The sequence below is a fragment of the Mustelus asterias genome, chromosome 16, assembly GCF_964213995.1.
Source record: "Mustelus asterias chromosome 16, sMusAst1.hap1.1, whole genome shotgun sequence".
NCBI classification, from domain to species: Eukaryota; Metazoa; Chordata; class Chondrichthyes; order Carcharhiniformes; family Triakidae; genus Mustelus; species Mustelus asterias.
In genome coordinates, this window is record NC_135816.1 from 83,003,971 (window position 1) to 83,028,362 (window position 24,392).

Genomic DNA, 24,392 nt, shown 5'->3' on the forward strand with positions numbered 1-24,392 from the left:
AGTGGGGACACGGAGGGTTCTGAAAACAAACATAAATCTTTCTAATTCGAGGTGTCGAAATCAAAACAATACAGCTCAGAGAATAAAGGGAATATTTGATGAACGGGGTTCACAGTTTGATGCTGTCGACGTTATGCATGGTTATGAAGCGTTGAAAGCTGGAGGCTGGGCGGAAATGTTTTTGAATAGTCGATTCTGGAGGCATCAACAGAATGAAAGAGGCGTTGAGTAGTGAACACACAGGGACAAGGTAACAACCAGACTGCATTATGGGGAGGAACAAAGATGACATTGCGAATATGTGTTAGAATATATGTTGGGGTGTAATGTCAACAGTCTGTGCAGACCGGTTAATCACAAACACTTTCATTTGGCAGGGGTAGGAGGCATTGAGGGATATAGTTAACGAGCATCCAACAACCAAGAGAAACGGAGCTCCTCCCACCAAACACCCATTTTTCTTCCTGCCTGTTTCCTCAGCCTCCTCGTCCCCCGCCCTTCCCCTTCTGCCCTGCCCAGGCCTTTTCTATCTGGTTTTCCTCTGGCCACCCCTCTTGCCCCTTAATAGGGGATATTTGATTCGCGATCAGTTATTTTCTTTGATAACTTCATAATTGTTGTAACCGGATATTTCACTGTGGTCTTCAACTGTTTTCTGAATTTGGACTAAGTCGCCACGTAAATCAATGTGTACGTGCAGCAACTCACATTGCACAGCATATATGCGACGTGTTCAAAGATGTAAAAGGAAGTGTCATCTAAATAATCATCAACATTAAAAATATACAAAATATACACAAGCCAGAGAAGTACGAAGCTTCCCGATATGGTGAAGAGTAAAATCATGGACTTCCTGCTGCTCTCTGAGTCACTCTGTTTCTGTCCCCTGCTCTAACCCCTCAGTCCCTTCTGGACTTGATTGGCTACTGGAATATGTCCGACTGTCAGAGCATTGAGAAACATAATTAAACTGAACGTGAGCAATGGCGTTAAAATCTTTTCAGAATGTCGAAATGCAATCCATCCAGGTTCCCTAAAATAGCTTCCTTTATCATCACAACGCCACGGTACATTGTCAATAATCCTTCTAGGTTCAAATGTGAAGTAGATGCGAATGTTTTTTAAACAGAACGAAGAGCCAGTTGTTCCTCGGACCACAGATGCAGTTTTCTTGGTGCAATATTTAGATTCCTGCTTCTGATGTGCAATCGTGGCAATGACACCTGGTCGTCATTCCTGAGGTTATATTAATTTTTCCCAACGGATTTCCTGAAAATCACCCCTGTGTGCAGAAGTGAATCGATCAGAAGTGAAAGTGATGGTGAACCAGACAGAACAGTCTGTGGCGGCACGGAGAAGAACATAACGAACACTGCACACAGGGGTGATTTTCAGGAAATTCGTTGGGAAAAATTAGTATAACCTCAGTAATAACGACCAGGTGCCATTGCCACCAGGTAGCGAGTGGTGCAGGTGGAGAGGTCGCACTTTCCGTGAGAAAGGATCACAATTGCCATTACATTAACTATAAGAGAAAGAAAAGTGGCAGTTTATCTGGATGATGATTTAATCTCTGAAACTATCTCAAAGGAACATTTGGAGAGTTTGGAGGAAGTCTTATGGCTTTCTTCTGATCCTGGCAGCCGATTAAAAAGGGAGAAAATGGTGTCCCAGGTCAACGAGGTAACGTACCTCAGGTACAGAGTTGACAAGCATGGATTGCACATGATTGAAGAGAAGGAGATGGTCATAAAAGGGGCATCAACTCCATGGAACACAGCAGAGTTGCAGTCTTTCCGAAGTCTCATAAATTACTATGGAAAATTCATAATGAACTTGGCAACCCTGCTGGCACCCCTTCACGTACTGTTAAAAGAAGAGAAATGGTCGTGGCAAATGCCACAGGAGAGAGCCTTTGCAAACATGAACCCACAATTGCTGTCAACAAATATACTCGCCCATTATGACCGTGGAGACCACTCATTGTAACCTGTGATGCTTCCCACTATGGGCTAGGAACTGTATTATTGCACCTGTGGGATGATGGGACAGACCTTCCAATCATGTATGCATCATGAACCCTGATGGATGTGGAGAGGAATTATGCCCAGAACAATAAAGAGGGTTTGGCCATGGTGTTCGTGGTGAAAAAGCTCCACCAGTGAGTCTACAGTCACCATTTCAACATAGTAATATATCACAAACCTCTGTTGGGCCTCTTGAAGGGAGAGTAGGTAATTCCTCCTATCACATCAGCCCAGATTCGATGCTGGGCACTGCTAGTGTGTGTCTATGATTACACATTTAAAAATTGTCCAGGAAGAAATATAGCCAACACAGATGCCTCGAACTGCCTGTCACTACTCACCAGTATTCCTTCTCATCTGAAGATGGATGAAGCTGTAATGAATCTGCACTTCATGAACACTCTGGCAGTATTCACCAAGCAGAAACAGGTATGGATCCAAATGGACCTGCATTTGTGAAACTACGTCACGTCTTCCTAAGTGGTGGAACATAAAGGCATCATATGGAGGAGTTGAAACTTTATCTCTCTAAATATCAGGAGCTGAGCAAAGAAGATGGTATCATCTTGTGGGGAGCTTGGCTGGGGAGACCTTGGGTGAGAGTACCTGCAGACTTCGTAAGGCTATTTATGAGCTTCCATAATTTTAATTCTCATCGATGCACATTCAAAATGGACCAATGTGCACAGGATGGCCTCTACTACCTCTTACAACGCCATACAGAAACTCTGTGAATCTTACAACACACATGGTATACTCGAGCTCCTTGTAACAGAAAACGGGACCACATTTAACAATGGGGAGTTTCAGACCTTCATGAGTACGAACAGAGGGAGGCACATCCGCACAGCACCTACCACCCGTGCTCAAACGGCTTGGCTGAGTGGGTAGTCCAGATATTCAAAAGTGACATGGAGAAATAATCCACAGAAATGGCACGTTTCCTTTTTTAAACTGGAGTGCTCTGACAATGGGAATTGCCTGTTGGAGCTAAGCTGAGCTTGATGTTTCCAAATTTTGGCTGAGTTAAAACAAGAAACCCAGAAAAGGGGCAATGTTGGTCAGAGACCTCTGACAGGGTGATACAGCCCACTTTATGAACTTTGGCGATGGCTCTCCATGAATTTCAGCAGTTATTCTCGTAATCCAGGACCAGTGTGTAATGAAGTAAAAACCCAGGAGAAGACCTTAAAGAAACAGTACATCAACACTGTTACAGGGAACACTTCACAGGGCAACTGCTTTTACAGATGCACCACCTTCAGCATCCTTCACACCAGCCTGTGGATGAGAAACTTTGCCCTTTAAAAATTTAAGAGCAAGTCATCACAATGATGACGATTCTGGCTCAGACAGAGGTGGTGGCCATACAGTCAGAGCTTATCACCCAGGCCAAAGTCCCTGTAGTGGCTCTTCAATGCTCTTCATGGAAGAAGCATTCACCTATCTGTTACACGTCCCCGACCAGACCCTACAAGCGATGGAGATGAAGGTATGGGCAAAGAGACGGCCCCACCATCGTGGGAGCAAGGGGAAATGCTTGGACCTATGGGGGGAGGGGTGTGAGAAGCTCCAGAAGCTCCATAGGGAATCACTGATTGATCTCCCTGTGGGGTTCACTGAGTATGTGTTCCCTGGTAACAGGCAATGGCCTGCCCAACTGAAACTCATTACCTGACCCAATTAGCACAGCCAATCAACCTGGCCCACAGTAAGCCACTCAGTTCAAGGGTACTCAAGGATGGGCAACAAATGCTGACCTTGCCACTGCGACCCACAACGCACGCAGCATTTTATTTTGTCAGAAGAATACGCAGGTCACTTAATCTTTGGAAGATTTGAGTCGAGGTGGAATCCAGGACAAACAGAATTTGAAAATACAGATACAACAATCACGATAACCTGTTTCACAGGTGAGCAACCCCATAAAAATCAAACCAAGCATTATATTTCTAAAGGGATTGAATTGAAAAGTAGGCTATATCAAGCTTTTACCACACTTAAGATTACTGTGTGCAGTTCTGGTCAGTAAATTAAAAAATGATATTGAGGCATTGGAGGAGTGCAGAGAAAATTGACAATGATGAGAAAATAAACTCAGCGTGTTTACGAAGAAAGCATTGCAAGACTGGCTCTGTCAAAAAGGACAGCCGAGGGCCGACCTAATGGAGGTCTTTAAAGTGATGAAAGAGGATACAGAGAAAATTTCCAATTATGGGAGCAGCCAGACTAGAAATCAATATAAGATAGTCACTGAGAATTCGAATAGGGAATCCAGAAGCACGTTATTTCCCCAGATAGTGGTGAGAATGTGACACTCTCTACCACTGAGAGGAGTACAAGTGAATTGTATCGATATATTGAAGGGCTGGACAAACATAAGGGAGAAAGGTATTGTTGTGTTATGCTGAAAAATGTCAATGAGGGAAGATTTTTGGAGGTTGGAACTGAGCAAAATCCACAGCAGATGCTGGTTGGGGTGAATATCCTATTTCTATGCTGTATATCGTGTGAGAGAGAAAAGGGATTCAGAAAAGGGGATTTATTATCTCACTTCATCATTATTCTGCCAAAGCTTGCTTTAGATCACATTGGATTGAAATCGGGGTCTATCAAAATGTCAGTCACTTTAAGTCACAAAAGAAACAGAGGGGCAATGTCCCTTTAAATATGCAGATCAAATGCCATGTGCTGGGCATGCTCATTGTAACGACAGTGCCGAGCTGGAAATGCACCTCTGCATTGGATTCCTGGAGAAAGCAGCCATTCAAAGGCTGAATCAGCCTTGATGGAAAGTGAGTTTCTCCAAATCAAGTGAATGAGTTTGAGAATGAGTAGGGGTGGAGAGGTGGGTGCAAAGAGAGAGAGGGATAATCAAACTAAATACAATTAAATGAGAATCCAATTTGGGTGAATTTGGACATTGGGTTGTGTGGCTCTGCTGTGAAATGCAGGCCACATAATCCCCACTGAGGCGGGAGATCAAGGCCCTCCAAGCAAAGATGGTGCTGTAAAGGGACAGGATTTGGTGTTGAACTCAGGTGTTCTGGTGTGCATTGTGAGGCATTGTCTCCCCAGGTGAGAGCAGCTGAGTTCGCATGGAGACGAGCTGCTCTGGGACAGGGGAATTAGAGATAAAAATAAGGTCATAATTAGTGTTTTCCATTATTTATTAATTATAGACACATATAAAAGTAAATCGATATTTTTTTTAAAGAGAATGTAAAACAACACCAACAGGATCAAGAACTAAACTCTTGAGTCTGCCAAGCCTGCACCCTCAGTGCATTCCACTACAGTGGTGAGACCTGGGGAACATTCGGTGAGTAGGAGAAAAGGCTGAACAGCTTCCACCTTCATCGTTGCACAGTCACCAACTTGAAGGCCCTGGTGCCTATTAATTCCATCAGCATCCATTGATTTGAAACTCAATGATGCCTGTGCTGACTTGGTCAAGAGCTTTGGAGGGATGATGACTGAAAACCCAGACACCTTCTGTACGATTTACTAGCCACTGGGTAAGAATCATCTGGGCATCCAGGCCTCCACTACAACAAGATATGAAGCTAGTGGACAGTAACACTGACAATTACAGAGAGACACTCGCTGAAGGCTGTGACCCCTGGAAGCGAACTGCTCAGAAGGGTATTGGGAGGTGAGATGAAATGGAAAACTCAGCTGACTGATAGAAGGGCTCAGGTAAAACAGGAAGGCAGTGAGTGCTGCATTTGTCAGTATTCTTCTGCACCAAATGCAGTATAGATGGCCATGTTAGAATAGGAACCCTCAGCCACAAACCAGGTGAAGTTGAACACAGAGTTGACGACGGCAGTGCAAACCATCCCTTAACATTCAATTGCATTACCATCACTGAATCTCCCATCATCAATATCCTGTGGGTTACCATTAATCAGAAACTGAACTGATGTATAGAACGTTGGTTCGGCCGCATCTGGAATACTGCGTCCAGTTCTGGTCGCCACACTACCAGAAGGACGTGGAGGCTTTGGAGAGAGTTCAGAGGAGGTTTACCAGGATGTTACTCGGTATGGAGGGGCTTAGTTATGAGGAGAGATTGGGTAAACTGGGGTTGTTCTCCCTGGAAAGACGGAGGATGAGGGGAGACTTAATAGAGGTGTATAAAATTATGAAAGGCAAAGATAGGGTGAACGGTGGGAAGCTTTTCCCCAGGTCGGTGGTGACGTTCACGAGGGGTCATAGGTTCAAGGTGAAGGGGGGGGGAGGTTTAACACAGATATCAGACGGACATATTTTACACAGAGGGTGGTGGGGGCCTGGAATGCGCTGACAGGCAAGGTGGTGGAGGCGGACACACTGGGAACGTTTAAGACTTCTCTTGACAGCCATATGAACGGAGTGGGAATGGAGGGATACAAAGGAATGGTCTAGTTTGGACCAGGGAGCGGCGCGGGCTTGGAGGGCCGAAGGGCCTGTTCCTGTGCTGTATTGTTCTTTGTTTTTGTTTGTTTGCACTAGCTCTATGAAAATGAACTGTTGCTGCAGGAGGAAGTCAGAAGCTATGAGTTCTGTGGTAAGTAACTCACCTTCACTTTCCCCAAAACCTGTCCATCATTTGCAAAGAGCAAGTGAGGACTGTAATGGAATGCTCTCCACTTGCTTGAATGAATGCAATTCCAACAACTCAAGAAGCTCAATACCATCCAGGAAAAGAAGAGCCCACTTGATTGGCACCCCTTCAACAGACATTCACTCTCTCCACCGCCAACAAACAGTGGCAGCAGTGTGTTACATCTACACTCCAGCAATTCACTCAGGCTCCTTTTACAGCATCTTCCAAACTCTCTACCTCCTAGAAGGATAAGGGGGGGGGGGGTAGACTAATGGGAACACCACCACCTGGAAGTTCCCTTCAAAGCCACTCGCCATCCTGATCGCTATTCCTTCACTGTAACTGCATCAAAATCATTGAGCTTCCTTCCCAATAGCGCTGCGAAAGTTCCTACATTTACGGACTGCAGACGTTCTAAAATGTAGCTCACAACTGCCTTCCCAAGAGCAATTCTACACAGCTGATTAATGCTGACCTTGCCTCCATGAAATGTAAAAATATCGTTTAAGGAGGTGGAAGACTGACAAAGAACGATAAATGCTTTTAACAGCAAGTGCCTTGACAGTGAAAGGCACGAAAAGCATCTCAAAAATATTAAAACAAATAAAGGGGTTAAAGAGAAGAAAAAACTTAAAATAATCACAATCACTCGAGAAAAACAACGGGGAAAAATACTGAGGCTATGCAATTTCAATCTAATCGACTGAATCACACGGTCTGAAAGGAAATGGTGCAGAGAAAGCATGTATTCATAGTACGATACAGTGTAGAAAGAGGGGATTCAGCCCATCGAGTCTGCACCAACCACAATCCCACATAGGCCCTCTCCCCATAATCCCAATCATTTAACCGAGCCAGATCCCCCTGACAATGAGGGGCAATATAGCATGGCCAATCCACCTAACCTGCACATCTTTGGACTGTGGGAGAAACCCTTGCACCTGGCGGAAACCCACGCAGATACAGGGAGAACATGAAAATTCCACACAGCCAGTGACCCAAGCCGGGAAGAGAACTCAGGTTCCTGGCGCTGTCAGGCATAAGTGTTAACCACTGATTGATGCTTCCTTCCTGAGAAACAAAGTTTAAAAGGTGTCACAAGTAGGTTTACGTTAACACTGCAATGAAGTTCCAATGAAAATCCCCTAGTCACCACACTCCAGCACCTGTTCGTGTACAATGAGGGAGAATTTAGCATGGCCAATGCACCGAACCAGCACGCCTTTTGGACTGTGCGAGGCAACTGGAGAACCCAGTGGAAACCCACGCAGACACGTGGAGAACATGCAGAGTCTACACAGACAGTAACCCAACTGAGAATTGATTGCAAGTCCCTGGCGCTGTGAGGTAGCAGTACTAATCACTGCGCCAACCGTGCAGTGGGAAAATCAGACACATTTTGAAATTAAATTTTTAAAAAGGCATTTTTTTCTTAAGTTATCGAAAAGTCAATAGAAATGATGCAAGGAGGCAAGTTGTAATTTTGAGTGGGTGACACCAATATCTCGGTACACAATATTCATTACTGTTGACAATTTGTCAAATATTGGGGCACATCCAAGGGATCCCTTAACCTGAGCAGACATTCTATTTGTCAGCCTTAATTAAGGAGACGATAGGAGCTGAAACGTAACATTATTAATGTTGAATGGGGAGTTCTGACTGCCAATCACTCTAAATGGTGAAATACAGCAGCGGCCATGAAGAGACGTCTTTCGTTGTAATAATCGCAATGTTCGTGCAATTGTACAGTGATGCAGTTTCCTTCTCTGATGAGTGCCTCGATTCAGTCAATCTGATTTGGATTTAGTTCGGTGTCCAGTTGCCTCTGTATTGACCATGAGAATGCAAGGGCCATGCTGGAGGCTGAAGAACACTGATTATTAGGGCGGCACAGTGGCACAGTGATTAGCACTGCTGCCTCATAGCTCCCCGGTCCCAGGTTCAATTCCGGCCTCTGTCGACTTTCTGTGTGGAGTTTGCACATTCTCCCCATATTCTCCCCTACAGTCCAAAAATGTGCAGGTTAGGTGGATGCTAAATTGTCCCTTTGTGTCAGGGATTTTCAGGGTAAATGTATGGGATTACGAAAATGGGTCCCAGGTGGGATTGTTGTTGGTGCAGGCTCAATGGGCTGAATAGCCTCCTTCTGCACTGTATGGATTCTACGATATTCGCACTTGGCCTGGACTGGCCACACAATTTAATGGCTTAAATGAATACTAATATTACGCAGTGTGATAGTGCATGATTATTCCAAAGTATACAACACCCAGGGGTTGCTCACATTCAGAACTGGGTTAAATAACCTTCCTGATTTTAAAAGAGGCAGTGTTCCTTTGGGATAGCACAGAACAATTTATTTTATTTCTGAAAGATCGCTGCACAAAATACTGCGATTTGAGGGAATGCACTGGGCATATTTATTTATGTGATTTTTCACACTGACAGAATTACAACCAACGTGTAATTTCAGTTATAAAAAATACCAGCAAAGACCAGATCTGAGGAATGCCGCCCGAATTGTGTTGGGAAACATGTAATACATCACAGGCCTGGGCAGACATATCGCCACCAGCAACACAACCTGAAATAAACCAATACTCTCCCTGCAAAAATGTAATTTAGATGATAAGTGCTCAGCTTGAAAGAACCATGCACAAACCTCAAAATACATTTGTGAATAGACACATACACCAACATGATGAGTTGACAGGAAACCACTTCTTGTGCGGGTTTTAACTATTTTCCCAACATGATAACCCCAAATGGCATTTAACCTCATACAAGTAACAGATACAAAATGGGTTCAAAATTTTGATCGTTATTTCGAGCTCTTCAAAGAACTCCCCGCGGTCTTCTACCTGCACTTTTCTGTGAACGACAGAAGCACGCAGTGCAGAAGATACCCTTCCGCCCATTTAATCCGCACAATACATGTGAAACACCTGACCTCCACCGAATCCCATTCATCAGCACTTGGCCCATATTCTGGAATGTTATGATATTTCAAGCGCTCATCCAGGTACTTTTTAACGGGTGTGAGGCAACTTGCCTCTGCCATCCACCCAGGCAATGCAATCCAGACTGTCACCACACTCTGGCAAAAATGTTTGTCCTCACAACCTCCTAAACCTTATGCCTTACACCTTGAACTTGTGTCCCCTCGTGACTAACCCTTCAATTAAAGAGAATAACTGTTCCTTCCCACACTGTTCATTCGGCTCATAATCTTATACACCTCGACCAGGTAGCCCCTCAGTTTTCTCTGATGCAAAGAAAACAACCCAAGCCTCTTCAGCCTTTCTTTCTTAACTTAAATGTTCCATCCAAGGCATCATCCTAGTAAATCTTCTCTGCACTGCTCCAGTGCAATCACATCCTTCCTATAATGTGGTAACCAGAACTGCACACATTACTCAAGCTATGGCCTCACCAAAGTTCTATGCAATGGCAACATGACCTACGTGCTTTCTATGCCTTAATTGATTGAGATACTTGTCCCTTATGCCTTGTTCAACACCCCACTAACAGGCCCTTCTGCCTTCAGAGATCCATGGACAAATACGTCAAGGTCCCTTTGTACCTCAGGACTTCCCAGTGTCACACTGTCCTTTGAATATTTCCTTGTCAAATAAGTTCCTTCTGAAGTGCATCACCTCACACTTTTCAGGATTAAATTTCACATGCCACTTATCTGCCCATTTGACCATCCTATCTATATCTTCCTGTCACCCAATACACTCAGCCTCCCTGTTAACCACCCAGCCAATCTTTGTTTCATTTACAAACCTACACCGCACATAGTCATCTGTGTTGTTTATATTGTTTGAATGACGAATTAAAAGGGACCCAGCACAGGCCTCTTTGGTACATCATTGGCTTAACCAATAAATCAGACTTCTGTTCTGCCATTCATTTTGATCATGGCTGATCATCAAATTCAATATGCTGATCCCCCTTTTCTCCCATATCCCTTCATCCCTTTAGCCCTTAGAGCTATATCTAATTTCTTCTTGAAAGAAGACAACGTTTTGGTCTCGACTACATTCTGTGGTAGTGAATTCAATACATTCACACCCTCTGGTTAAGAAATTTCTCCTCACCTCAGTTTTAAAATACTCAAACTATGACCTCTTGTTCTGGACTCTCCCACCATTGGGAAAATTCTTTCTGAATCTACCCTATCTAACCCTTTCAGAATTCTATAAGTTTCCATGAGATCGCCTCTCACTCTTCTATACTCCAGTGAATATAATCCTAACTGACTCAGTCTGTCCTGATATGACAGACCTGCCATCCTAGGAATCAGCCTAATAAATCTGCACTGTATTCCCTCGACAGCCCGGACGTCCTTCCTCAGATAAAGCCATCGAAACTGTACACAATACTCCAGGTGTGACCTCACCAACACCCTATACAATTACAACAAAACATCCCTATCCCTATACTCAAATCCTCTCATTATGAAGGCCATTTGCATTCTTAACTGCCTGCTGTACCTGCGTGCTTAGTTTTGGTGACTGATATTCAAGGTCCCATTGAGTATCCACCTGTCTCAATTTACACCCATTCAAGTAATAACCTGTCTTCTGATCATTGCTACTAAAGTGGATAACATCACCTTCATCCACATTACATTACATCGGCAATGCATATGCTCACACACTCTGTCCACATCATGCTGAAGCATCTCAGCATTCTCCCCACAGCTCACCCTACCACCCAAATTTATATCATCTAAAATTTGGAGATTACACGCTCAGATATCTCTTCCAAATCATTAATATATAATGTGAACAGTTGGGGTCCAAGTGCAGATACCTGCAGAGCCACACGAGTCACTGACTGGCAATCAGAAAAAAAGGTTCATTTATGCTAACTCTTTGCTTCATATCTGCTAACTTGCTTCCTATCTATCTCAAGACATTGCTTGCAATCCCATGTGCTATAACGTTACATAGCAGTCTCTTCTGTGGGACCTTGTCGAAAGCCTTCAGAAAGTCTAAATAAATCACATCCACTGGTTCTCCTCAGTCAACTCTCCTGGTTACATCCTCAATGAATTCCAATAGATTCATCAAGCATGATTTTCCTTTTGTAAATCCATGTTGACTTTGGATGGTGGAATCATATTCCATTGAAACAGTTAAAATGCAAATTAATATGAATCTAAAGTGGAATAATTTCGAGAGCGATGGAGGATGGTTTGAGAAACTAACTTGAGAGGTAATTCAAAAGTCGTCACAGACGAGATGGCCCGACAGGCCTCCGTCTGAATTGTGCGATTGTATGATTCTCACAATTTGACTTTAACCTGAACTGGGGAGTAAAAATAAATTCTGCTCGAGACAGGTCAGGTGACGACTTTCTCCCGTACATCTCGAGAAATTGACTGATGTTTGGATTTGATAATTTAATTTCTCAGGAACAGAACACAATGCAAAAAATATGTGAGAACCTGGATCAGGAAACAGATGAAAAGAATGAGGGTGGGAAGGTTCGTGAGGAACAGTGGGAGCTTCAGTTCCAGCGGTGGAAATGTGCTTTCAGTTGAACTTGATTTTTGCCTGAAAAAGGAACGCAGCAGTCTCGAACCAGCATTCTGCCAACAACATCTCAATAACATGATGGAACAGGATCTTCATTGAGTAAGTTATGAAGCCTCGTAAATCAATTCATTTTCGCCTCACCAGTCTTTGAGTTTCATTCTGCCGCAATTCACTTCCCCTCTGGAGCTTCCCTGGAACTGTCTTCAATTCCAGACGTTAAACCTCTGTTCAGTCCTTACATTTGAAACACTGCCCATTTTACCATGACCTTCTACATGATTTATGCAGATGTTTTCCAAGGTTTCAAGATGAGCTCAATCAAACAGTAGTTTTCCTCTGGCTCAGAATCTAGGACGAAGGGCCACAGTGAAAAAAACACTGAATCCGGAGATTTCAGCATTGAAGGAAGGAAACAATACAGCACACCGTTTTAGAACTTTGGGTCTCCCTTCTGATTAAAGTAATTAATGATTGGCCCATTGATTAATGTTAAATCTCAGATTGATTGGGGTTTGCTCAGATAAAGGATCAATTTATATCCGGGAAATGCGATCATATGGAGATAGTCGCCAGTTAACCAAATTTTCTTTGAATGACTGAGCAGGCTGAAGATTCTAATTGTTTCAAAAACAGCAAAGTTCGAGGACGAGCACCTCAGCTTCCAACTCTATCACCGCCTCGACTCAACATTAAGTTGAAAAATGTGAGAACATAATGTCTGTCTCTGTGTTGTTGTTTCATGCTCGTTTTTGTCAGTTATTTTTTTTATTTTCTTATATCTTTATTTATTCCTTTACTTTGCATTACAGCAGCTGTTATTCAGCCATCCCCGCGATACCCATTGTCAATCGCTTTGGATTTTGAAACATGGAACCATTTGACATTTAATCCTCCTCCCACCTCCCGTCTACTAATGACCTTATCTGTTGCTCACCACCCCACGCTCGCCGCTCCCTCTCCACATACAGCTGCTCAAAACTTCTTACATTTTTGTCGATATTGTGTCTTTAAGAAATGCAGTTTAATCATGTTTCTCTGCAGGTTTTTCAAGGAGGTTCCAGCATTTAATTGCAGCCCTGATGTCTACTGGGGTCCTCGAATTGTTACTGAAGTAATATAATGGACATGATACTTTTTAAAATCTGATCAAATGCAGTGTCCTGTGGTTTAATGGTCTTTGGGATTGCTGAGTGGAGTTTTATTTGGGGATAATTGACAGATCAGGTGAAATGCATGGAGGCAGTTTTTCCCCCACAGAAAAGTCCAAACTTAGTTTCATTTCTCAGTTGCTGATAGAAGTTGGTGGAAGAAGGTACTGCCTCTCTCTCTCTCTCCCGAGAGGCTTGAAAAAGTTTGATTAGATTTGATTTGATTTATTAGTGTTACTATAGTATAATAATAGTATAGTATAGTATTCGTCAAAAGTAGCCTTTGTTGCATTTATACATACAAAGCATACGGTTCGAAGAGAAGGAAAGGAGAGAGTGCACTGGATTACCAAAGCTGGAGAAGCAAATGAAAGTGGATCCAAGATCGTAGGTTTAGAGAGATCACAGCAAGAGTTGATAATGAACATGGTACAGAAAACTCAGCAACCACCTTTAACAACAATTGTGGTGACAGAGACACACAGCTGGGTTATATCAAGTTACGCGTAAAAAGTGCTAATGCGGCAAATAACTGAAAAGCGTTTCCATGCAAGACAATGGTCATCCAACACAGACTGCCAGCAGCAGAGCTGATTGCAATGCAACAAGATGACAGAGGACATGTAATCCGGTTCTCAGAGCATCGGAACGCTCTGTGTAAGGAGGAATTCAGGGACCAAATGCTGGGACAGTAAAGAGAAATACAACAAGGTCCAACAAACACCGTGGAAGACTGGTGGAACTGCGTGGCTCACTTGTTTGGATAACACGAGTGACGAAGCGTCGTGAACGATGTTCAGGGTGGCTCAGGCTGGGTAACTGGGGATGCAAAATAAAAAGGAAGTACAGTCAATGAAAAAACCATCCCGTTTAATAAATGGAAACAGTCACTTTCACAGAAGATGACGAAAATTACGGAAAAATAACGAAAAGAAAAGTTTGGAGAGAAAGGCTTTGGATGAAACATATAGAAGTTTCGAAACAAAGAGCGACAGAAAGCTGTATTGAGAATAGTAGTTGTTCGAGATAGATTTGGAAAAGATTGGAAACTGATCCAGCGAATGAAGAGTGCAGCTCCATAATCCTTCGCCATGTATTCCGAACCGTGAAATCGTTACCTGCATTTGTCAGGGAAATAAATTCGATCCACATCAAAGAATTTTGCAACGATATTCAAAGGAAATGGTGACATTGAAAAACACAACAAAAACGATGAATGAAACTCCCACCACGTACCTTCAAAATATGGATAAAGTAACGGGCCAAGGACTGAGTAAAACAATGTAAATCCTTTGAAGCTGGTTCCGATATATGCCAGTAAGAAGGATCACCGATGACATTTTGTTTAGAGAGCAGTCATGCAGAAATATCTGGAGGAAAAAAAACAGACTGAAAGTTATATTCAGCAATCTGCGAATTTAGCGAAGATATGCGGAAAGCACTTTGGGGTCCACGAGATGTACATACGGGTATTACAGGACATGGACAAGCAGGTGCAGTCAAGAAAACAAAAAAAAAGTGCAGAGGAGGGTTTTGATGTCAAAGTTGGATTGCACCAAGGATCGGCAATGAGCTCTTTAATATCCCTGATTGCGATTGCTATTCTAACTAAAAGAAATGATACAGGAAGTGCCATGGTCAATAATGTATCCGATGAATTTGAGCTTTTTAGTAAGGCTGTCTGAATGTCTGGAGAACTGAACGATAACATTGGAAGAAAGGTGTATGTCTGTCAGTACACTGGATAAATGGTGTTTGTAATCTCCGCCCGAGCCCGACGAAGGAGAAGGGGCCTACAGTATTATGATTCAAGGGAAAGAGGAAGCGAATTGTTAAAAAATATATAGAATGTGGACTGTCAGAAAATGGAAGCAAGGAAATTAAATGTAAGCCAAGGATTGGCTCTGGTATTTAATTAGAACAACTGCAGAGGAGTCTTGTGCAATACAAAGATATTATTGAAATTGGAAGGAAAAATCTACAAGACATCTGTGAGTGAACATCGTCAGATACTGCAGAAAGTTAAGCAATGGCAAGAAGAAACGACAAGGACAGGATATTAATGGATTTCGGATGCTGACATGAATGTGTGAGAATGAAGAAGACCAGGAACCAATATACAATTGATGAGTTAAGATTATAGCCACTTGAAAGAATTTATGGTATGGTGATGTGTTTCGGAGAAAGAAATGGACTGTTCTGATGTATCAGAAAAGTTTATTTGTTAAATTATTGTAAATAATGTCACTGATGATTACACCTGTTGAGCTCCCTAGAGCTTTCAAACGAGTATAAATATAATTTCCCTTCCTGCGCTTGATCCATGCGTCAGTCAGACTCTTTCAGCTGCTCCAGAAGTCATCCCTTCTCACAGAAAATGGGAAAACCAGTTATTCTGTTGGTGAAATAGATTTACTACCCGATTCTCACAGCTGTTGGGCTTCCCGGTGAGTCATTGAAACCATTTGTTGTTAATCGATGTAAAGTGTCTATTTTTTCATGCAATTTATTGCATAAGTGAAGGTGTTTGCAGCATTTTATAATGGATAGTTGCCGGGACAAACTCATAAACAGTTTGATCGCACCATCTGTGTTTCCCTTTATCTGGAAACCTTACTGATGTGATGATAATATTCACTGAATGTTCCATACATGCGAACGAAATTGTGACTGCCCTGTCGTCCAGCGCAGAGTGAGATCGGCAGCCGCTTGTTAAATCTTTGTTCGGGATTCCATTTTTAATACCGTTTTTATTGAGAATTTTCAACTTTACATTCTGTCCGATATGCAAACAAATTCCCAACACAGTGCACAATGATCATCATTTCACATATATAGAGAAGACAAGCATAGATTAATGCAAATAATTCAAGGAGACAGCAATCATAGTCATTGCCTTTGCGGCCGCGCTTTCTTTTGTGTGGATATTGAGAGGATAACAGCGAGAAATTGTGTGGGAAATCAGGTAAACATAGTAAGGCCACAAAAACATGACATGATGGTGCACACATTTTCACGGGGCAATACAATAAAAGAAAGTCTCTGGGACAAGGCACGTTGGAAGGCAGCATCGGGATACGGAATACCCTATGCTGCTTTCCCTCGGCACAAAGGGGATCCCAGTACCAAGAAGATACCCCTTCCTCAGAAAACCAGCACAAATATAGTCGAAACACAAAGACCTATCAACCATGAAGGGGCGAACACCACCATATATCTTCCCCACACTCCCGCTCATCACAAGTGACAAAGGCAAGAAAAATCCAGACCACTCCTGGTTACCAACATACACAAACATTGGATTAGCACAGGATTTCTTCGAGGCCGAATGTCTGACAAAAACATCAAAGAAAAACGTATCAATATTCCTAATGGGCTGTCCTCACCAATAATTATGACTTAAGGCAATTTCAGTAATTACTACATCTATCCATCCAACCTCCACCATGCTGTGACGCTATTCTTTCCCAAAGGGAAAGTAAAAGGTCTTGCCAAATAATTAACTCATTCTATGCAATTGGACGGGATACAGCACATAAAAGAATACATATGTATCGCACGACCTTTATGACATACAAACTACTCAGAGTGCTCGCTGGGAAGAAAAAAGTAAGAAGAGGGCCCACGGCCCACGAACACAGGTCCCCCTCCCCTTCCACTGGCGGATCACCCAGAGGAACACCCATCAGGAAGGATAAAAACGATAGCAATCCGGAATTTACAGGATAGCAATGTAACAGCCAACAGGAAGAGAGGAAAATGCCAAGCATCTATGCTGTGATGATAGCGGGCCTTTGATATTTATAATGCTTACAGGAATGCATATTCTGCAAGTAGTCGGTATGTCTGGGAAGAATGCAGCTCAGATGCTGTGAGTGCTGAAAAATGAGTCATGTTAACCATATAGTGTTTGCTTCGGAGGAAGGCAATGGGATTCTGTTCATAAATGGAAATCTCCCGTGGCTTCGGTTGAAGAAATGAATTGTATGCTTAGCTTGGATGACAGGGTTATATGATAATATGGTGGGAGGAGCTATGTCTTTTAGCAGGGATTTTGTGCTAGTTTAGTTTCAGGTTAGAGGTTTTTTTCAGTTGTCGCGAGGGATTGTTGGAAGTTAGAGGTCGACAAGTTGCCCTGACACTCAGTTTCTCTCTGGCACTTCAAGTCTATCTGCACGCCTTTTCGCAAGTACGTTTATGGTTACTCACTGTACTTAATGAGTGATTGTTCATCTGTAAGACAATTTTGATGATTTGGACCTGAACAGTAACAAGGGAGAAATTAAAGTTGTTTCCTTTCATTTTTAAATATTGTTCATTTTTAATGGTAAAGTTGTCTCCCTTCGTTAGAACTACATTTAAACTATGTTATGAATACAAATTATTTTGAGATAAAGATGCCTAATTTGTCAGTGAAATTCCTCCTGGAGTGAAGCATCCTGTCCTCATACTTTTGCCAAAATCGAAAAATTGCTGTTTTCTGGTCTGGCCTCATAATATACCTTGGTGTTCTGATCCATGACAATAACAGTGTGCAATGCAAGCATCTTATCAGGATGAATCACAACATCACATAATCAGGAGTGTCAAAAGGAAAACATGTTCAATATTACAGATGAACTGCAGGATATAATCCGCTCATTGTGTTGGAAATGGCTGCAACCATGACCATACTGACCACAATGGTGGCACAGCGGTTCGCACTGCTCTGTCGGAGCGCGAGGGATCTGGGTTCAATTCCGGCCTCGGGTCACTGTCTGTGTGGAGTTTGCACATTCTCCCTGTGTCTGCGTGGGTTTCCTCCAGGTGCTCCGGTTTATCTGCAGAGTCCAAAGAAGTGCAGGTTACGTTGTTTGGCGATGCTAAATTGACCCTAGTGTCAGAGGGATTAGCAGGGTAGATATGTGGGGTAACGGAAGAGGACTTGGTTGGGATTGTAGTCGGCGCAGACTCGATGGGCCAAATAGATTCCTTCTACACTGTAGGTATTCAATAGAAAAATAAAGAATATTATTGAGCAACATCCAGGAATCATGCAGATCTTCTCCAAAGTCTCCACTCCTCTATTATGCAATACTCCCAGAGCCCAGATTATCCATAGAACATAAGCCCCTGGTGGGCGAGGAACATTCAACACGATCGGCTGCCTCCCACACTTCTCAACAAGCATTGCGGTAAAGACAAAGCAAAACCATTGGCCGAAGTCTCCAGCCGAACACAGGCATCAAAAACTGGATGAAATGTCCTTCACGGTACTCAAGACACCCAGTGCTGAAATCGAGATTATGAAAGCATAGGAAGCAGTTCTCAAGCTCAGCTAAGAATCCCACAGCAGCTCTTCCTCCACCTGCGGGCACCAGCTCATTGATCATCCTCATCTGGCGAAGTCCCCTTCATTAAATAGGATGCTCAGCACACCATGCAGCAGGATTTCCAAGGTCGAAGGTGAGCCTCCACCAAGGGAAACCGATTTCACTGGAGGCCATGCCCCTGTCTACATCAATGGGGATATTATGGAAATGGTCAGAGGCTTCAATTTCTTGGTGTCCAGATCACTAACAACTTGTTCAGGTCCCTCCACACTAACGCTGGTATTAATAAAAAACACAAACGCCTTTGCTTTCTCAGGAGGCTAAGGAAATTCGGCATGTCCAGTAGAAATCTCACTATTGTTTACAGATGCACCGTAGAAAGTATCCATTCCAGATGTATCACAGCTTGGTATTGCTCCTACTCCATCCAAGACCGCAGCAAACTGCAAGGCATTGTGGAAGTTGCCGAGTCCACATAAACCACCCTCCCTTTCATTGACTGTGTACACTTCTCGCTGTCTTGGTAAAGCAGGCAGCATAATCAAGGACCCCACGCACCCGAGCCGTACTCTCCTCCACCTTCTTCGTTGGGAAATTAATTTAAAAGAATGAGATCTCTTACCAACCAACTCAAGAACAGCTTCTTCCCTGTTGCCATCAGACGTTTCAATGGACCGATTTTATATGAAGTTGATCTTTCTCTACACCTGAGCTATGACTTATTACACAACGTTCTGCACATTTTCCTTTCGTTCTCCACCATGTAGTCTAGCATGCTTTGTCTGGATAGTGCGCAAGAAGCAATACTTTTCACTGGATAACAATACACGTGACAATAGTAAATCAAAGCAGATAAAATCAAATAAAAAAGAAATGAGTATCAGCTCCATATCGTGCATTCACTGTAGGATATCTTAAAGCTAATTTTGGTGAGTGCTCATAATCTGTGTCTGGGAATATAGTAGGTCTCCCACAGTTTCACTCATAGAAGCGGTCATCATATTGCTGCCAGTTGCACCACCCGAGCCTGGGCTTCCTGCAATGCCGCCATTGTGAAGCCGTCCCCACACAAGCCAGTTCTGACCGCAAGTCACTAAACAAGCATTTCATCGGCTCCCCATGGTAAAAACATACAGATTTTTCCAAAAACATTGCACAGATTATATCGCAGGATCAACTACCCATATGACATGTATTAGGACAAAAAAAGGATGAAAGGATGAGTTGCGCCAGAGCTCGTGAAAATGCAGCGCTCTGGTGCTCACATCACGTGACTGAGGCCTTCCAGTTTTGATAAACACATGGAAGGAAATTAACTGGCCACTACAAGTATCTCCATGTCTATTTTCAACAGACACAGAAATGTTATTTATCTTCTCTCTTTCTCTCCTACAGCAAGCATAATGTCGATTATGCTCCTTTTCCGAGGAAATTGTGGCCTTTCCAAATGTATCTCTGTTGACGTGCTGGCTATGGCGACAGCAGATCTACTGGTCATTTTCAGCAATGTAATGTTATATTACATTTTCAGTTATCACTTTTCACTTTCATTCTTGTCCCAAACTCCTGTGTGCAGGACCATTCTATATATGGATACTGCAACCTAGATTGTTCTGTTTGGTTCACAGTGTCCTTCACATTTGACCGATTTGTAGCAATCTGCTGTCAGAAGCTTAAAATCAAGATTTGCACCAAAAAAGCTTCAATCGCTGTTGTAACAATCGTGTCGGTGTTGGTCTTGTTAAAAAACATTCCAGTTTTGTTTGCATATGAACCTGAGCAAATAATTAATAACATGCAGTGGGGCTGTCGGAGGAGTTTGACTTTTCTGTCTTCATCTCCAGGTAGACCGTACGTCTGGTTTCACGGCGCTTGCGTTCTTTGGCTTCCTTTATTTCATATCGTTATGTTTAATTCTTTAACTGTCCGATGCATTTTAGCGGCCAATCGAGCCCGCACGAGACTGCGTGGTGACAGGAGTGAAGGTCAAAGCGATTCCAGGACGGAGAACCGAAGGAAATCCATCATTTTATTGTTCACTATATCGGCCACTTTTATATTGCTCTGGTTGACATATGCTGTGAGTTTAGTAAGTATCAAACTGACAAACACTGTACATTACCGAGGCGACCGCACAATCTCTGCATATATTGCTACTGAAACCGGGGCATTCTTGAAGTTCTTGAGTGGCTTTCAAAACCCATGTATATATACAGCAAGCCAAAGCAAATTCAGAGAAGAGCTGAAGAATGTGACGAAATATCCATGGACACTAGTTCTGAGGTTAGTCGGAAAAAATGAGGATTTAAAAAATCAAATTTAGCAAAATCTACTCGAAAATCTAAACCTGGAAACATTTTCCATCGTTGCACGGCTTTGTTTCTGATAAGATGTAAGTGGGTTCATTTAATGGGCACACTTCTACGATGGTCTATAACTCGGTTGATGTATGTTTTATTTTCAATTTTCCTGTTTTATTTTATCTCAGTTTAGTAGTTTCGTAACTGCAAAATTATCAAACAGCATTTATTACCGAAACGCCCGCCATCATGCCGCCCCCGGACATCACAGTCTTTTCCATTTCCTTCTTTGCTCTCCAGTGCATTTCCCTCACAGGAAAAGCGTCCCTTTGACTTCATTAAACAAATCTTCGAACTTGCACCAACTACTCGCTCCTTAGCAGTGACCAGTGATGTGACAACTGATGCTACCCAGCTATCTTCCCTGAGCTTTGAAACCTTTCAAATTTGCGTTAATTTCGGGAAGACATAGATTGCAGAAATTGGATTGTGGAGCGACAGATGCCCGAATGTGGATTCCAGGAGAGAGCAAACTGTTTCAAATGGTGCTGGTTGCTGCAGAGTGTGAATGTGTGACACCGAAATATAGGAAATCACACATTGTGGTGAAAAAGCTCCATGCTTTCCCCCCATGCAATTTTGACCCGTATTACACGCAGTAACATAAGCCAATTAATTTTTGCTCTCAGGAATTGAGGCCAGTGATTTCAAGATTGCTTTTATTAAGCTTTTATTAACTTTTATTAGCTTTTATGAACAGGGGGTTGGAGTTTTAAGAGCCGTGGGGTTATGCTGCAACTGTACAGGACATTGGTGAGACTACATTTGGAATATCGTGTGCAGTTCTGGTCACCTCACTATAAGAAAGATGTGGAAGCGTTGGAAAGAGTGCAGAGGAGATTAACCAGAATGCTGCCTGGTTTGGAGGGTAGGTCTTATGAGGAAAGGTTGAGCGAGCTGGGGCTGTTCCCTCTGGAGCGGAGGAGGCTGAGGGGAGACTTAATAGAGGTTTATAAAATGATGAAGGGGATAGATAGAGTGAACGTTCAAAGTCTATTTCCTCGGGTGGATGGAGCTATTACAAGGGGGAATAACTATAGGGTTCGTGGTGGGAGATATAGGAAGGATATCAGAGGGAGGTTCTTTACGCAGAGAGTCGTTTGGGTGTGGAATGGACTGCCTGCAGTGATAGTGGAGTCAGACACTTTAGGAACATTTAAGCGGTTATTGGATAGGCACATGGAGCACACCAGGATGATAGGGAGTGGGATAGCATGATCTTTGCTTTCAGATAAAGTTCGGCACAACATCGTGGGCCGAAGGGCCTGTTCTGTGCTGTACTGTTCTATGTTCTATGTTCTATTGCCTACCAGGCGTGAAGCTGTAAAGATACCGGTTATATTTTCTGCGCAAAATTATATGGGATTTGAATTGTGGATCTCCAGTTTACTCGGCAGACACTTCGGCTGACTAAGCCAACTGGCGGCCCAAACGTGGAATATAACGTTTGAAATACATCGCAACATTTTGCTACAATGATTATTCACATCCTCAGGGTTTGCATAACAGTGAAAATTAAGGACTTGTGTTGGAAAAGAGCGTAGCTGTGTGAAGAAGGGATCAATCCTGAATCAATGGACTTTACAGGACAGCATGCCAGGAGCAGCACCGGTGTACCTAAAATTGAGGTATCAACCTGGTGAAGCTGCCAAACAGGACTGCTTGCATTTCAAACAACATAAACAGCAAGTGAGAGATAGAGGTATGGGATCCCGCAACCAATGTATCAGATCCAAGTTCTGCAGTCCTCAACATTCAGTCGTAAGTGGTGGTGGCCAATTAAACAAATCGCTGGTGGAGAAGGATCCACAAACATCCCCATCCTCAGTAATGGAGGAGCCCAGCAGTCAGTGCAAAAGATAAGGCTGCAACATTCGCAGAAATCTCCAACCCAACGTGCCGAATGGATGATTCATCTCGGCCTCCTCCAATGGTCTCCAGCTTCACAGATGCCAGTATCCAGACAATTCAATTAATTGTCGTGACAGTAAGAAACGGTTGGAGGCACTGAATACTGCAGAAGCAATGGGCCTGATTACATTCTTGCTCTTGTTCTGTGTTGCCGCAATTGCTGCTCCCCTAGCCACGTTCTTCCAAACCATTAAAACATTGGCATTTACCCGAAAATGTGGAGAATATCCTGCACACAAAAAAGCAGGACAATTTGAACCCCACCAATTACCGCACCATCAGTCTGCTCTTGATCATAGTAAAGCGACAGAAGGAACCATCAACAGAGCAATGAAGCGGCACCTTGTCAGCCATAACCAGCTCAGTGACGCCCAGTTTGTTTTCGCCAGGGTCACTCAACGCCTGACCTCATTGGTCAAAACTTGGAAAAAAGGGCTGAAAGCCAGAGGTGAGATGAGAGTGGCAACTCTTGACATCATGGCAGCATTCAACAGAGTGTGGCATCAAACAGCCTTAGCAAAACTGGAATCAAACTTTCCACTGGTTGGAGTCATACCTGGAACATACGAAGATGGCTGTAGTTGAAGAGGGTCAGTCATCTCAGCTCCAGGTTATCTCTGCAGTTGTCCATCAGAATACTGTCCTAGGCCCAAACATCTTCAGATGCTTCATCAATGAGCTTCCCTCCGTCATAAGTTCAGAAATGGGAATGTTCACCGATGATTGCAAAATGTTTAGCACTATTCACAACCCCTGAAATGCTGAAGCAGTCCATGTATTAAATGCAACACAATCTGGACAATATATAGGCTTCGACTGACAAGTGGTAAGTAATGTTCGGGTCACACAAATGCCGGGCAATGACCATCACGAATAAGAGGCAATCTAACCATCACCCCTTGACATTGAATGGTGCTCCCATGATTGAATCCCCTCCTGTCAACATCCTTGGGGTGACCATTGACCAGTAAGCCAACTGGCATCGCCACATAAACTCAGTGGCTACAGGAGCAGATCAGGTGGTAGGAATACTGCAGCGTCTAACTCACCTACCTCCTCAAAGCCTTTCCACCATCTAAAAGGCACAAGTCAGGAGTGTGATGGACTACTCACCACTTGCTTGATGGGTGCAGCTCCAGCAACCCTGAAGAAGCTTGACGCCATCCCAGACAAAGCAGTTCGTTTGATTGGCACCACATCCACAGAAATCCACCCTCTCCATCACCGACGCTCAGTTGCAGTAGTATGTATTCTCTCAAGATGCACTGCAGAAATTCACCAAAGGTCATTACACAGCACCTTCCAAACGCACGACTAATTCCATCTGGAAGGACAAGAGCAGCAGATATGTGGATATGTGGAAACACGTGCCGTTCCGATCCAAGCGGCTCAACAGCCTGACTTGGAAATATATCAGCATTTATTCGCATCGCTGGGCCAAATTATTGGAATTCCCACCGTAAGGGCATTGTGGATCAACCAACAGCACGT